We start from the raw sequence: 19,605 nt of genomic DNA on the forward strand, positions 1-19,605 counted from the left end.
TTACCCTATTATGTTATTATAGTTATCAAGACTAGATATCCTGTTAATCATAATTTTATAGCCACCATACTATGTTATTAGTTATCAAGACTAGATATCCTGTTAATCAAAATTATATAGCCACCTTACTACTTTATTATAGTTATCAAGACTAGATATCCTGTTAATCATAATTATATAGCCACCTTTCTACGTTATAGTTCTCAAGACTAAATATCTGTTATTCATAGTTATATAGCCACCTTACTACATTATTATAGTTATCAAGACTAAATATTGTGTTAATCATAATCATATAGCCACCTTACTATGTTATTATAGTTATCAAGACTAAATATCCTGTTAATCATAATTATATAGCCACCTTACTACATTATTATAGTTATCAAGACTAGATATCCTGTTAATCATAATTATATAGACACCTTACTATGTTATTATAGTTATTAGAACTAGATATCCTGTTAATCATAATTATATAGCCACCTTACTACGTTATTAAAGTTATCAAGACTAAATATCCTGTTAATCATAATTATATAGCCACCTTACTACGTTATTATAGTTATCAAGACAAGATATCCCGTTAATCATAATTATATAGCCACTTTACGTTATTATAGTTAACAAGACAAGATAACCTGTTAATCATTATTATATAGCCACTTTACTACGTTATTATAGTTATCAGGACTAGATATCCTGTTAATCATAATTGTATAGCCACCTTACTACGTTATTATAGTCATCAAGACTAAATATCCTGTTAATCATAATTATATAGCCACCTTACTACGTTATTATATTTATCAAAACTAGATATCCTGTTAATCATAACTATATAGCCACATTAATATGTTATTAAAGTTATCAGGACTAGAGATCCTGTTAATCATAATTATATAGCCATTTTACTATGTTATTATAGTTATCAAAACTAGATATCCTGTTAATCAAAATTATATAGCCACCTTACAAAGTTATTATAGTTATCAAGACTAGATATCCTGTTAATCATAATTACATAGCCACCTTACTACGTTATAGTTATCAAGACTAAATATCCCGTTAATCATAATTATATAGCTACCTTACTACGTTATTATAGTTATCAAGACTAGATATCCTGTTAATCATAATTATATAGCCACCTTACTACGTTATTATAGTTATCAAGACTAGATATCCTGTTAATCATAATTATATAGCCACCTTACTACATTATAGTTATCAAGACTAAATATCCTGTTAATCATAATTATATAGCCACCTTACTACATTATTATAGTTAGCAAGACTAAATATCGTGTTAATCATAATTATATAGCCACCTTACTATGTTATTATAGTTATCAAGACAAAATATCCTGTTAATAATAATTATATATAATTATATAGCCACCTTACTGCGTTATTATACTTATCAAGACTTGATATCCTGTTGATTGATAAACTTAGTGATATGCAAGAACTTAGGCTAAGCAGAGCAGCACCATATTATGGACCCAGACCTGAGAGAGATGAGGATCGACGAATTATGAGAAATGTAGTCAAGATCTCCTTACCATATACTAGTGATAATAGGGATCTCAAGGACATATTTAACAAACATTGGTCTATATTATGCACAGATAATGGGATCAAACAGGTGGTAGGTAATGAACCAAGTTTTTTATATAGGAATAAATTAAATCTGAAGAGACTGTTATGCTATTCGAAAAAGGATGGGAGACAAACAGAACTTGGTTTCTCCAAGGCATGTGGGCACTGTAACCAATGTATCTACATTGATAATGGAACAGTATTTTTGCATCCTGACTCTCATATACAGTTCAAGACCCAAGTGGAGGCCACATGTGTTAGTATGAATATTGTATACCTGGCAGTTTGCCAGATGTGCAATGCGTTCTATGTGGGCAAAACGAACCGCCAGTTTAAGGACAGAATACGTGAACATACATACCACATGAGAAAAGGGAATACACATAATGCTTTAGCTAAGCATGTGGTTGAATTGGGTAGTTCACATACTTTTCTGTTCAGAGTTCTAGAACAAATAAAACCTAACATTAGAGGTGGTGACATCAGGAACCACACAGAAGATAGGGAAAGTAAATGGATTATGAGGTTGAGGGCTGACAAAGGGTCTGGTTTGAATGAGAGAGCTTCTATAAAACCAGCTCTCAAAAAAAGAAGGAACATTAATGTTAAACACAAATAGCATAGGTGCACATCCCATTATACCTTATAGATTGTGTAGTATAAATGTTTGGATGTTCATTTGTTTACAAGCTGTTTTCCATCTAGATCACATATACATGTTTTTCATATGTTTTTAAATACTCCTTTCTCTAGATATATATATATATACATATATATTTTTATAGTTTTTCACAGTTTTTATATATTCCTCATATATTTGCTTAAATATTATAAGAGATATGTTTGTAACATTTATTGTCATGCAATGTATATATTTTAGATGATGCATGAATTATTGTAAGGGATTTTTTATTAAGAGATGTCACTTTATTTGACAGGCTTGAATATTTAATTGATTTTATTGATGTGTGTATATATAGGGGCACTATGGGTAGCAGTAAATTGATCTGAAGAAGCTCATTTCTTGAGTGAAAGCGCTTATCAACTGCAGCATTCTATGTTTTATGGTTGTCGTTTAAGATACTGTGGATTAAAGCCTTCATGTACAGCTGGTGTATTCCTCGTTATTTGATCTGCTGTGCTCCACCACTCATCATTGACTTTGGTTTATGTTTATTTGCACATTTGGGTGTTTGGGAGCACCCCGTCTATCTAAGGCATATCTTGTTATATTTATTTCTATTTATTCTATCGTGCCTTGGTAGAAGCAGATTGGTCAACGAAACAACGGTTACAACAATAATAACTTATTTATCTGTTTATCGTATTTGTAGTATACACAAGAGGTATACATATGAAATGCAGAAAGATTTGAATAGCGTTGATATAGAGCTTGATTATGAGCCCCGGGGTGTAGACCTGGGCTCATCAGCTCTGTTGGTGAAGAGATTTGAGCAGCAACTACAGTGTTCTAGGGTTGCATCCTGGCAGCTCAGTAACTCGCCGCACAGTAATGACGACAATGCGCCGATCGTGGATTTGGAGAGGTTACAGCACATGTTGGATAAGTTAGAGAAAGATTTCGGACGCCTGAAAAGGTTGCAGACGCAAAGAATGCATTTCCAATACTGTTTGGAGCACCGGATAGTGCCGAGGGGTCTCCGAGTTTTCAACATGCCGAACCAGGGAGACCAACATCCTGAATTGATGACGAGGTGGCAGCAGATTAACTTGGAGGTCAGTAGGCAGTATATGCAACTGCTGATTGACTATTTTTTGCCGGAGGAGGATGACCTAATAACAAACATTAAACTACAAAGGTCGGACATTTTTTCTATGTATTCAGACTTATTGGTTATGCCTCTGTTTGAGAGTTTGCTGGATCTACGCCTCGGCGCTTGAGCATAAACTCCTCCAGCAGAAGCAAAACAAAATAAGACGTGACCACAAAGATTTTTCAATGGGTCACGTCTTGGTATGGCCAAGATATGGCGATAGGGATGTAACTGAAGCTGCAGAGAGGAATAATGTGTTGAGTAGTGACGCTAGTAATAATAGAACTGTTAATGTTACTAGTACGAATGATACCACGAAGCGAAGTGTAGAATCTGGCTCTAACTTAATAGATAATCCTGTTATGCATGATAATACAGGAGGATCAAGTAGCAACATTAGTAATGTGTTAAGTAGATTACCAAACAGTATACCAAATAGGTTAGCAGGTGGATCTATAGACACAGATGATGTTATTAGTATTATACATGCAGACAGTGACACAGTAAACAGTAAAGACACAACAATAGATGGTGTTATGCATAACGGTTCTATGCAAATGAATTTGTATCCCTAGGTTGAGGTCATGAATAAATTACCAAATCAGGACGATAGGGTCGTCAGACCCAAGGTAATTAGTAGGAGTATGAACATGACAGAATCAGGACATGGAGAGATTCCTTTTCCTTTACCCGTGAGGAAGGACAAGGGTATGAAAAGGGGGCGATCCCTAAGCAGAGGGCGACAAAAAAGGAAGGCCTCAGAGGAATTCCATCCACAGCACACAATAAAGAAAATGTGGAGGAACAAGATAGGGCAATGAATATGATGGACATGTACATAAGGAATGATAGTACACACATTGATGACTCATTAGTCTGTAATATATCCAGTTATGAACTAACACAATTTGAGATTAATTTACTGAACAAAGGATTAAATTTCATTCCTAGTGGTTGCAGCAATTTAGCGGACACGGTGCTGGACACAAGAATGTTCTGTCGGAACTTGATGCTTAAATTGATATTTCAGAATAACACTATAAACACTGGCATTGGGAATGAGACATCACTAGGATTTAAAAGGTTAAGCAATTACACACCGATACATCACCCACTTGTTGAAGCTTATCTGAAATTAACTGAAGACGAAATACACAAATATTTTAGTGGTAAGCCTAATGTAAAAAACAAGGATAACCTCAGTAGAAAAGAAAGAGAAAGTTTACGAGATTTACAGTTGAATAAGGCAGTTACAATTAGACCGGCAGACAAGGGGGGACAAGTCGTAGTTATGGATACTATGTGTTATCAAACAGCTATGACGAGATTGTTGAGTGATAAGTTTTATTTAAGAATTGATGCAGATATGGTGAGAAACATCACCTCAGAAGTAGGGAATGTTCTGCTTGATATGTTCAATGGCAGAATCATTGATAAAGAATTGTTTGAGTACCTTATAATTCCAAATCCTTTAGTTCCTATGATACAAGGTTTTCCAAAGATACATAAAAGTATCAATGACCCACCCATGAGACCGGTAGTATCAGGGCAGGGTTGGGTCACTGAACACATCTCTATATATATTGAAAAACATCTACGTCCTGTATTGAACAGTAATTCTACTATACTTAGAGACTCAAAGCAGTTTTTGCTTGAGCTATATGATTGTATGACTAGTGGAATGAACAACGATGGGTTGATATTGGTCACGTTTGACATTCAATCGTTATTCACGGTGCTACCTAATGATTTGGGCATTATATTTGTTAGAGAATATCTGTTGGAGCATAGCACATTTACACCAAGTCAGATAGACTTATTGACACATTTATTAAATACTGTACTGGAGAATAATATTTTTATGTTCAATGAGCTACTATATAAACAACAAGCTGGGGTTGCCATGGGTACGCCATGTGCAAACAGCTATGCAAATATGTTTCTAGCCCATTGGGAGAACAAAGTATTATTTAGAACTGATGAATACATACAATCTGTAGTATTTTACAAACGTTTTGTAGATGATGTGTTTATGTTATGAAGAGGTGATGTCAGTTCGTTAAAGGAATTTCATGGGATGATTAATGACTTAACTAATTATTTGGTATTTACAATGTGTCATTCTACTCAGAGAATAGATTTTTTAGATCTATTTATTGAAAAATTGGATAATGGCCTTTTGAACACTGGAGTATATCGTAAACCATGTCATCACAACACTATACTATCAAGATATAGCATGCATCCTAATTATATATTTAACAACATTATCAGAGGACAGGGATGCTGCCTCTAGACTTAATGCCACTAATGCAGGTTTTGAAACAGGCATACAAGATCTGAAAGAGAGATTAACAGATAGGGGCTATAGTGGTAAAGAGATTGATAAACAACTTAGTGATATGCAAGAACTTAGGCTAAGCAGAGCAGCACCATATTATGGACCCAGACCTGAGAGAGATGAGGATCGACGAATTATGAGAAATGTAGTCAAGATCTCCTTACCATATACTAGTGATAATAGGGATCTCAAGGACATATTTAACAAACATTGGTCTATATTATGCACAGATAATGGGATCAAACAGGTGGTAGGTAATGAACCAAGTTTTTTATATAGGAATAAATTAAATCTGAAGAGACTGTTATGCTATTCAAAAAAGGATGGGAGACAAACAGAACTTGGTTTCACCAAGGCATGTGGGCACTGTAACCAATGTATCTACATTGATAATGGAACAGTATTTTTGCATCCTGACTCTCATATACAGTTCAAGACCCAAGTGGAGGCCACATGTGTTAGTATGAATATTGTATACCTGGCAGTTTGCCAGATGTGCAATGCGTTCTATGTGGGCAAAACGAACCGCCAGTTTAAGGACAGAATAAGTGAACATACATACCACATGAGAAAAGGGAATACACATAATGCTTTAGCTAAACATGTGGTTGAATTGGGTAGTTCACATACTTTTCTGTTCAGAGTTCTAGAACAAATAAAACCTAACATTGGAGGTGGTGACATCAGGAACCACACAGCAGATAGGGAAAGTAAATGGATTATGAGGTTGAGGGCTGACAAAGGGTCTGGTTTGAATGAGAGAGCTTCTATAAAACCAGCACTCAAAAAAAGAAGGAACATTAATGTTAAACACAAATAGCATAGGTCCACATCCCATTATACCTTATAGATTGTGTAGTATAAATGTTTGGATGTTCATTTGTTTACAAGCTGTTTTCCATCTAGATCACATATACATGTTTTTCATATGTTTTTAAATACTCCTTTCTCTAGATACATATATATATACATATATATTTTTATAGTTTTTCACAGTTTTTATATATTCCTCATATATTTGCTTAAATATTATAAGAGATATGTTTGTAACATTTATTGTCATGCAATGTATATATTTTAGATGATGCATGAATTATTGTAAGAGATTTTTTATTAAGATATGTCACTTTATTTGACAGGCTTGATTATTTAATTGATTTTATTGATGTGTGTATATATAGGGGCACTATGGGTAGCAGTAAATTGATCTGAAGAAGCTCATTTCTTGAGTGAAAGCGCTTATCAACTGCAGCATTCTATGTTTTATGGTTGTCGTTTAAGATACTGTGGATTAAAGCCTTCGTGTACAGCTGGTGTATTCCTGGTTATTTGATCTGCTGTGCTCCACCACTCATCATTGACTTTGGTTTATAATTATATAGCCACCTTACTATGTTATAATAGCTAGCAAGACTAAATATCCTGTTAATCATAATTATATAGCCACCTTACTACGTTATTATAGTTATCAAGACAAGATATCCTGTTAATCATAATTATATAGCCACATTACGTTATTATAGTTAACAAGACAAGATATCCTGTTAATCATAATTATATAGCCACTTTACTATCTTATTATAGTTATCAGGACTAGATATCCTGTTAATCATAATTATATAGCCACCTTACTACGTTATTATAGTTATCAAGACTAGATATCCTGTTAATCATAATTATATAGCCACCTTACTACATTATTATAGTTATCAAGAAGACTAAATAGCTTGTTAATCATCATTATAGAGCCACCTTACTATGTTATTATAGTTTCTCAGGACTAGATATCCTGATAATCATAATTATATAGCCATCTTACTACATTATTATAGTTATCAAGACTAGTTATCCTGTTAATCGTAACTATATAGCCACCTTAATATGTTATTATAGTTACCAAGACTAGATATCCTGTTAATCATATTTATATAGCCACCTTACTATGTTATTATAGTTATGAGGACTAGATATCCTGTTAATCATAATTATATAGCCATCTTACTTCGTTATTATAGTTATCAAGACTAGATATCCTGTTAATCATAACTATATAGCCATCTTACTATGTTATTATAGTTATCAAGACTAGATATCCTTTTAATCATAACAATATAGCCACCTTACTATGTTATTATAGTTACCAAGACTAGATATCCTATTAATCATAATTATATATCCACCATACTATGCTAATATAGTTATCAAGACTAGATATCTTGTTAATCATAATTATATAGCCACCTTACTATGTTATTATAGTTATCAGGACTAGATATCCTGTTAATTATAATTATGTAGCAACCTTACTACGTTATTATTGTCGTCAAGAATAAATATCATGTTAATCATAATTATATAGCCACCTTACTACGTTATTGTAGTTATCAAAACTTGATATCCTGTTAATCATAACTATATAGCCACTTTACTATGTTATTAAAGTTATCAGGACTAGATATCCTGTTAATCACAATTATATAGCCACCTTACTACGTTATTATAGTTATCAAGACTAGATATCCTGTTAATCATAATTATACAGCCACCTCACCACATTATTATTGTTATCAAGACTAGATATCCTGATAAACATAATTATATAGCCACCTTACTATGTTATTATAGTTATCAAGACTGGATATCCTGTTAATCAAAATTATATAGCCACCTTACTAAATTATTATAGTTATCAAGACTAGATATCCTGTTAATCATAATTATATAGCCACCTTACTATGTTATTATAGTTAGCAGAACTAGATATCCTGTTAATCATAATTATATAGCCACCTTACTACGTTATTATAGTTATCAAGACTAAATATCATGTTAATCATAATTATATAGCCACCTTACTATGTTATTATAGTTATCAAGACTAAATATCCTGTTAATCATAATTATATAGCCACCTTACTATGTTATTATAGTTATCAAGACTAGATATCCTGTTAATCATAATTATATAGCCACCCTACTATGTTATTATAGTTAAGAGAACTAGATATCCTGTTAATCATAATTATATAGGCACCTTACTACGTTATTAAAGCTATCAAGACTAGATATCCTGTTAATCATAATTATATAGCCACCCTACTATGTTATTATAGTTAAGAGAACTAGATATCCTGTTAATCATAATTATATAGGCACCTTACTACGTTACTATAGTTAGCAAGACTAAATATCCTGTTAATTATAATTATATAGCCACCTTAGTACGTTATTATAATTATCAAGACAAAATATCGTGTTAATCGTAATTATATAGCCACATTATGTTATTATAGTTAACAAGAGAAGATATCCTGTTAATCACAATTATATAGCCACTTTACTATCTTATTATAGTTATCAGGACTAGATATCTTGTTAATCATAATTATATAGCCACCTTACTATGTTATTATAGATATCAAGAATAGATATCCTGTTAATCATAATTATATAGCCACCTTACTATGTTATTATAGTTATCAAGAAGACTAAATAGCTTGTAAATCATCATTATAGAGCCAGCTTACTATGTTATTATAGTTTCTCAGGACTAGATATCATGATAATCATAATTATATAGCCATCTTACTACGTTATTATAATTATCAAGACTAGTTATCCTTTTAATCGTAACTATATAGCCACCTTAGAATGTTATTATAGTTACCAAGACTAGATTTCCTGTTAATTATATTTATTTGGCCACCTTACTATGTTATTATAGTTATCAGGACTAGATATCTTGATATTCATATTTATATAGCCATCTTACTTCGTTATTATAGTTATCAAGACTAGATATCCTGTTAATCATAATTATATAGCCACCTTACTATGTTATTATAGTTATCAAGACTAGATATCTTGTTAATCATAATTATATAGCCACCTTACTATGTTATTATAGTTATCAGGACTAGATATCCTGTTAATCATAATTATGTAGCCACCTTACTACGTTATTATTGTCATCAAGACTAAATTTCCTGTTAATCATAATTATATAGCCACCTTACTACGTTATTATAGTTATCAAAACTTGATATCCTGTTAATCATAACTATATAGCCACTTTACTATGTTATTAAAGTTATCAGGACTAGATATCCTGTTAATCACAATTATATAGCCACCTTACTACGTTATTATAGTTATCAAGACTAGATATCCTGTTAATCATAATTATATAGCCACCTTACTACGTTAATATAGTTATTAAGACAAGATATCCTATTAATCATAATTATATAGCCACTTTACTTTATTATAGTCAACAAGACAAGATATCCTGTTAATCATAATTATATAGCCACTTTACTATGTTGTTATAGTTATTAGGACTAGATATCCTGTTAATCATAATTATATAGCCACCTTACTACGTTATTATAGTTATCAAGACTAGATATCCTGTTAATCAAAATTATATAATCACCTTACTACGTTATTATAGTTATCAAGACTAGATATCCTGTTAATCATAATTATATAGCCACCTTACTACGTTATAATTATCAAGACTAAATATCCTGTTAATCATAATTATATAGCCACCTTACTACGTTATTATAGTTATCAAGACTAAATATCATGTTAATCATAATTATATAGCCACCTTACTATGTTATTATAGTTATCAAGACTAAATATCCTGTTAATCATAATTATATAGCCACCTTACTACGTTATTATAGTTATCAAGACTAGATATCCTGTTAATCATAATTATATAGCCACCCTACTATGTTATTATAGTTATCAGAACTAGATATCCTGTTAATCATAATTATATAGCCACCTTACTACATTATTATAGTAAGTAAGACTAAATATCCTGTTAATCATAATTATATAGCAAACTTACTACGTTATTATAGTTATCAAGACAAGATATCCTGTTAATCATAATTATATAGCCATATTACGTTATTATAGTTAACAAGACAAGATATCCTGTTAATCATAATTATATAGCCACTTTACTATCTTATTATAGTTATCAGGACCATATATCCTGTTAATCATAATTATTTAGCCACCTTACTACGTTATTATAGTTATCAAGACTAGATATCCTGTTAATCATAATTATAGAGCCACCTACTTTGTTATAGTTATCAAGACTAAATATCCTGTTAATCATAATTATATAGCCACCTTACTACATTATTATAGTTATCAAGACTAAATATCGTGTTAATCATAATTATATAGCCACCTTACTATGTTATTATAGTTATCAAGACTAAATATCCTGTTAATCATAATTATATAGCCACCTTACTACGTTATTATAGTTATCAAGACTTGATATCCTGTTAATCATAATTATATAGACACCTTACTATGTTATTATAGTTATCAGAACTAGATATCCTGTTAATCATAATTATATAGTCACCTTACTACGCTATTATAGTTATCAAGACTAAATATCCTGTTAATCATAATTATATAGCCACCTTACTATGTTATTATAGTTATCAAGACTAGATATCTTGTTAATCATAATTATATAGCCACCTTACTATGTTATTATAGTTATCAGGACTAGATATCCTGTTAATCATAATTATGTAGCCACCTTACTACGTTATTATAGTCATCAAGACTAAATATCCTGTTAATCATAATTATATAGCCACCTTACTACGTTATTATAGTTATCAAAACTAGATATCCTGTTAATCATAACTATATAGCCACTTTACTATGTTATTAAAGTTATCAGGACTAGATATCCTGTTAATCATAATTATACAGCCACCTCACTACGTTATTATAGTTATCAAGACTAGAGATCCTGTTAATCATAATTATATAGCCACCTTACTATGTTATTATAGTTATCAAAACTAGATATCCTGTTAATCAAAATTATATAGCCACCTTACAAAGTTATTATAGTTATCAAGACTAGATATCCTGTTAATCATAATTACATAGCCACCTTATTACGTTATAGTTATCAAGACTAAATATCCTGTTAATCATAATTATATAGCCACCTTACTACGTTATTATAGTTATCAAGACTAGATATCCTGTTAATCATAATTATATAGCCACCTTACTATGTTATTATAGTTATCAAGACTAGATATCCTGTTAATCATAATTATATAGCCAGTTTACTATGTTATTGTAGTTATCAGGACTAGATATCCTGTTAATCATAATTATATAGCCACCTTACTACGTTATTATAGTTATCAGGACAAGATATCCTGTTAATCATAATTATATAGCCACTTTACTATGTTATTAAAGTTATCAGGACTAGATATCCTGTTAATCACAATTATATAGCCACTTTACTACATTATTATAGTTATCAAGACTAGATATCCTGTTAATCATAATTATATAGCCACCTTACTACGTTATTATAGTTATTAAGACTAGATATCCTTTTAATCATAACAATATAGCCACCTTACTATGTTATTATAGTTACCAAGACTAGATATCCTATTAATCATAATTATATAGCCACCTTACTATGTTATAATAGTTATCAAGACTAGATATCCTTTTAATCATAACAATATAGCCACCTTACTATGTTATTATAGTTACCAAGACTAGATATCCTGTTAATCATAATTATATAGCCAACATACTATGTTATTATAGTTATCAAGACTAGATATCCTGTTAATCAAAATTATATAATCACCTTACTACGTTATTATAGTTATCAAGACTAGATATCCTGTTAATCATAATTATATAGCCAACTTACTACGTTATAATTATCAAGGCTAAATATCCTGTTAATCATAATTATATAGACACCTTACTATGTTATTATAGTTATCAAGACTAAATATCATGTTAGTCATAATTATATAGCCACCTTACTATGTTATTGTAGTTATCAAGACTAAATATCCTGTTAATTATAATTATATAGCCACCTTACTACGTTATTATAGTTATCAAGACTAGATATCCTGTTAATCATAATTATATAGTCACCCTACTATGTTATTATTGTTATCAGAACTAGATATCCTGTTAATCATAATTATATAGCCAACTTACTACTTTATTATAGTGAGCAAGACTAAATATCCTGTTAATCATAATTATATAGCCAATGTACTACGTTATTTTAGTTATCAAGACAAGATATCCTGTTAATCATAATTATATAGCCATATTACGTTATTATAGTTATCAAGACTAGATATCCTTTTAATCATAACAATATAGCCACCTTACTATGAACCAATTCTAAATTACAAACAGGAAATGCACATGAAAAACGATGTCCAAACTGCCCAAGATGTAAAAAATACAGGTTTATTGTCCAACGCACAAAATGAGCAGCACCAATTCACCAATGACCTAGGTTTCATCTCAAAGCACTGACTTCATCAGATTGGTGAACCAGTAACCGACATTGTATATACAACTTAATGAACTAATTATGACTCATTAACAATACCTTATTCAATAAATCTCAATACCCCCCTAACAACCTAAGATGTTTATTTAAACTAAACAATATCTGCTCAACCACATAAAGAAAATTAAAAACATGTGTAAAGGAAAAGTATGTAAAAAAGACTAAAAATATTAAAAATATTATTAATATTGTTGGTTTCTGTATCATTATGTTTGGTGGCATCCAAAATTCTGAAGGTTACTATTCTAAAATACAATCAAACATAAAAAGTTGTAAACATATACTAAGTCATTACTATGTATGTGTAAACTTAAATATGTATGTGTGTTTATGAAAAAGTACCTACTTGTACTTAATTATATTAATGGAAACAGTTTATGATAATAATGTCTGCTTTTCCAAATGTTGAAACTACAACAACATATGACCACAATCTGGAAGGTATAAAAAATGTATATAAAAACAGTGTGAACAATGTATATATACATATATTTCCATACAAGTGTAAGCTTGTAAAACACACTCAATTTTTTGAAGATGTTGAAAAATCATTGTTTGTGTTTTGTATTACAAATAATTCAGCCACAAATATGTTTTAATCTAAGCCAAGGCTTCATAGAAATGTACTCGTTCAACCCTGGATAAGTACATGCATCAAGCCTAAGTTGCCGTGTGAGCTCACTCATATCCAAATGATATCTAGTGATTCTACCTTGTTGGTCCTGAGTCACGTGTTGTATCACACAAAATTTAAATTGATGTTTACTGTTGGCTATCACATGTCTTGCCAGGGCATTAGTGGGTTTTTTGTGCTGTATGTCTAGGATATGTTCCTTAATCCTATCTCTAAACCTTCTACATGTCTTTCCCACATAGAATGCCCTGCAATCTTGGCATTTAGCTAAATAAACCAAATTTTTAGTTTGACAATCAAAGTGGCCTCCAATGACAATATCACAGTTATTAATCAATACCTTTTGTCCTGTTATCAATATGTGTTTGCAAGTTGTGCACCTACCACATTTAAAATTACCCCTTGCTCTATTACATGATTCTGAGCACTTAACTGTACTTTTTTCAAAAGTGTCTTTCAATGACATATCTTTTTTATAAACGAACTTGGGCTTCTGAGAAAAAAGTGACTTTAACTCCCTGCTTTTTTGAAATACTTCCCAATATTTCATGACTGTCTTAACAACAAAGTCTGTATCCCCATTGTATGTAAGAATATATAAAATAGTCCCACTACCAAATTTAACTTGACCATTATTACCTTCATGGTACCCAAATTGATCAATATCAGATGTTAATATTTATTGCATAACTTTGTTTTCTCTCTTTTGTTGGATTTCTTTTCTTAAATCTGCACATAACTGTTCCGGGTATCCTCTGTTGAGAAATAACCCAATCATAAACTCTAATTCTGACTGAAAATCAATTTCATCACTGACCATGCGGGCCGCCCTAACCATCTGCCCTTTGACAATGGCCCTCTTCTGATGGCTAGGGTGCCAGCTGTCATAGTGCAAATACGAGTTCGAAAATGTGGGCTTTCTATATATGTTGGCTCTCATCTTGCCTTTGTTTTTATCATATGTTAGCCTAACATCAAGATATTCTATCGTAGTGTTGTTAATCTCATGTGTAAATTTTAAAAACCACACCGTATTATTAATATATTTGATGAAATTTTCCAACAGTGATTTGTCACCTATCCAAATGATAAAAATATCGTCCAAAAATCTTAGGTATAATTTGATAAATGGACTAAATTCACTGTTGTGCACATATTCTTTCTCCCAAAATGCCATGATGTAATTGGCATAAATGGGGGCACAAGTGGCCCCCATAGCAACCCCAGTCCGTTGCTTGAAATAATGGCCATCAAAGTATAGAAAATTGTTATCCAATACTATTTCCATAAGTCTAACATATGCATTAATTTCATCCTGTTCATAGGCCCCCGTAACATACAATTGCTCCTCTAATGAACTAAGGCCCACATCATGTGGAATCACTGTAAATAAATTGCAAACGTCTATGGTAACAAAGTAAAAATGTTGGGGTACATCCACATGTTTGATCATCTCTAAAAAGTGCCAAGAGTCTTTGACAATATGTGGTACTTTTGTTAAGCCAGCTTTTAGTCTGTTATCCAAGAACTGACTAATAAAACTTACTTTGCTTCGCTTTCCATCTACAATGGGTCTAAATTTTACATTATCAAGCCCTTTGTGAATTTTGGGGATTCCAAATATACCACTTACTACAGGGTATTCATTAGTCATAAATTTATATTCATCCGCTGTTATCTCTCCTTGGAAAATCATATAATCCAAAACCAAATCCATCTTTTTGTAAGCTATGTTGATTTCATTGATACTGGTTTCATTGTAATTGTCCTCCAATAACATGGACATCATAGTACTAATGTAGTCTTGTTTGTTAACTATAACAACCCCATTGCCCTTGTCCGGTTTCATAATGCGTATACAATCCAATTTGCTTAATGTTGTCACCAAATCATATTCATATTTAGTCATGTTGTATTTAGGTTCGTCTTGTCTCTGCCTGTAGTAGCCCTGAATTCCTTTTCACAAATATTCTCAAAGGTTGCCACTATTTGGCTCATGACAGGGTTATAAATACTTGGTTTTGTTAATGTACTTGTCCCTCCATTATTGATATTACCCCTTTCATCACCAAAAATTGTCTTCAAATTCATCTTCCGGGTGAAAAGTTTTAAATCAATTAATGAATCAACAATATTCCCCCTTCTACACGGTACAAAATTAAATCCCTTTGAAAACAAATCGGCATGATCTTCATTAATTTCAATACTTGAATAGTTGTATATCTTAAAATCGTGACTTTTGTTTTATAAAATTTTTTATTATTTTTTTTTATTATTATAGTTAGCAATACTAGATATCCTGTTAATCAAAATTATATAGCCACCTTAGTATATTATTATAGTTATCAAGACTAGGTATCCTGTTAATCATAATTATATAGCCCCCTTACTACATTATTATAGTTATCAGGACTAGATATCCTCTTAATTATAATTATATAGCCACCTTACTACGTTATTTTGGTTATCACGACTAGATATCCTTTTATCATAATTATATAGCCACCTTACTATGTTTTTATAGTTATCAAGACTAGATATCCTGTTAATCATAATTATATAGCCACCTTACTATGTTATTATAGTTATCAAGACTAGATATCCTGTTAATCATAATTATATAGCTACCTTACTATGTTATTATAGTTATCAAGACTAGATATCCTGTTAATCATAATTATATAGCCACCTTACTACGTTATTATAGTTGTCAAGACTAGATATCCTGTTAATAAGTAGATCATGAGCTGTTGTGCCAAGCCATTTGAATAAATCAAGAAATAAGCTGAAGACAACATGATCTTGGCTTATTTGCTGATTTATTTCATTTAAGAAGGTACACAGGGCCATTTTTATGTCATATATATAGGAAGGAAACCATCTTGAGTAGGAAATAGCACATTTCTATGAGTTAATTGATTCAGGAGTTCATTGTGAACACAGTCTTAAGAGTTTAGATACAGGACATAATATAGCAATGGGTAAGAAATTGAACATATCTCTGGTAGTTATGGTTTCTGACAGTATCATTGTTTTCAGATTGAGAGAACATACTGCTCTTTTAAGTATCCATTTATCAAAATGGTTGTTGGATAGTATCTGGTTCTAGTACAGTTAACTTTATATTAAACACAGATAAAAATGAAACAAATGGGAACCAAAGGATGCTGAGATAACCAATGCAATAGTTTACTTGGCACAATGTAAATTATGCACCTCATTCTATATAGGTAAAACTAATAGAATGTTGAAAGAGAGTGTTTTGCAGCATTTATGTGACATCAGAAAAGAGAATATGTTGAATTCCTTGGCCAAGTATATATCTAATAATAATGGTCATTCATTTATTTTCACTGTGGTGCAAGTTGTATCAGAAGACATAAAACATGGGGATCTGGTTAATAGAACAGAAGTGGCTGAGATGAAATGATCACCACATTACAAGCAGATAAACTACAAGGTATTAATGCTATTATGCCTTTAAAACTGGCCCTAAAGAAAAAGGTGCTGCTCTATTGAATTAACTGCCTTTCTTTCATTGGATGTTCTATGTTTTATTCATTGGCTCCTTTATGTTTTAAATCATATATTAAGACATTTATTTTAATCCATTAAAAGTGTATACCAGTAGCCATGGTGGTCACTTTGTTTTACATTAACTTTATATTAAAAAGAAGTTTTTTTTATTTTAGTTAATGTTTTTAAAGTAGTGCATAGGAATAGTCTGCACAGTATATGACCCTGTATTGATTAATTTTGTTTTTTGATAGCTTGTGTTGCCTAAGTCTCATGCTGAACTGATTAAATGATCATATATTTAGCAGGCTATATTAGAATCAATTTATTTTGGTAATGGTCTAGGCTATGATCTAATACCTTGTGCTAGCAATTTATTTGTGTAGGTCTATAACTGTTATAGTTCATTTTAGGGACAGTTTTGTAGGTTAAGGGACTATCTTCATTTGTCATCTTTTACTGTTTTCCCTCCTAAGGTTTTAAATTGTTATATAAGGTTGATGCAGGATTGCCTTTTTTTATATTTTTGCAGGCCAGGTCTCATTGCAACAATTTTTGGTTAGTTTCTTATGATAGTCATGGAACTGTTTTGTGTCTGACCCTTCTTTTTATGACTGGGAACTAAAGAGTAAAGAATGGTTAGGAATATTTTGTTAAAGACATCTCCTGATTTAAGTGAGAGATACTTAAGTGGTTAATAGTTACAATGTGAAAGCAATGACCAGAAAACTAACTCCTGGAAAGCTTCTTTACAGCATATATAGATATAGGAAATAGCTTATATAGATTGTATTTCCAAATATACTTTTTAAAGTAAATAAAAAAGGCAACTAATCAAAATAACTGTCACCACACAGCGAATGAATTATTTTCAGCACTTTCATCCAATAATTCAAAAGGATTTCTTCAGTAAATTAGTAGTTATAAATGAATCATGTTTAAAGTAACTAATGACACAGACCCACATGCCCAAAACCCTCCAGTCAAAAAATTACATAGATACCATATAACAAAATCATATGTAATACAAAATAATAGATAGAACAAAATCAAATCCATAACATAGCTATCTTTAAATTGAAATTTAATAATTAATGCCTGTTTTCACTGGCATTAAGACATAACTGCCAAACCATCCTAGGAAACTCTTTGTGTGCAAATTTTTGTGTGCATGCATGTTTGTTTTAAAATTAGATTTGCATAGGTCTCAGCTATTGCTTGTACTAGAAGACATTAGGCTGAAAGGTACAATTGTGGATAGACAGTCATTTTGGCTATGTCACTTAGATGTGCAACATAAATCATTTTGTATGACAGGTGATGGTCATAACTTAAGGCAGTAGTTTATATTTGTTGTATGTTCTTAAGGCCAGTCATCCCTCCTATATCTTTAATGATCAGCAGTGAGGATCATGAAACTGTAGCCCTTGACTCCTTGTATACAAATTGACAAAATGGTGGTGCTGATGTGAGATTTATGGCCTGAATTCCTGTACTTGCCATATTTTGGTGACATTGATGGAATACATTGTAATCTTAATTTGTATATTCTGCAAAGCATTATTGTGACCAAACAGTTAGTGTATCATTTCAGCCACAAGATATAATATATAGTAGTTTTTATTGTACAGCAGTTATTATATTTTTTAGTTGAACTTTTAGAAAGCAAGCTAAATGAGCTGTAAAGAATAATTCCAATGTCAGTCACACAACTGGCTAAGGGCTGTAAATCAAAAAGACTAGATGACTCCCACATACTGGGGGCACGGCTGACCTAAAGCAATATGGACACCTAATTAGGGAACTCACTCCAGCCCTGAGTGAAATCATTTTTTAACATTTTACTAAAATCTCCAATTAGTCATACCTGCTGAGGAAACAATGTTTTTACATGATGCTTATGGAGCTGAGATTTTGGACAGATTTAAAGAGGCTCCAACAGAAGAGAAACTGCTATTGCTATCTATGAGAAATAGCTACTGCTATGTATAGTAACAAAATCTGGAGAAAGCTTAACCGTTAATCAGTCATTTTTATTTAGCAATCCTATATAGAAATTTTAATCAAATTCACATACTTGGGTCCAACCCCAAGTCTATTCAATACATAAAGCAAAAAATACCACTCCACAGAGTCCAATGATTATTTAATATCAAAAAGAATAATCCCATAAGTCCAACCCTATTTCATAGAACATAATAAAAACCTTTGCACTTTCCACCAGTACAGCTCAAGGGGACATCCTTTAATAAACCTCCATTTTTATTCTTGATTTGATCTACTAGGTGGGGGATACATTTTTATATCTTCTTAGCCATTTTCA

Source organism: Protopterus annectens, chromosome 13.part0 (genome assembly GCF_019279795.1).
Source record: "Protopterus annectens isolate FY-2018-M chromosome 13.part0, PAN1.0, whole genome shotgun sequence".
Classification (NCBI taxonomy): domain Eukaryota; kingdom Metazoa; phylum Chordata; order Ceratodontiformes; family Protopteridae; genus Protopterus; species Protopterus annectens.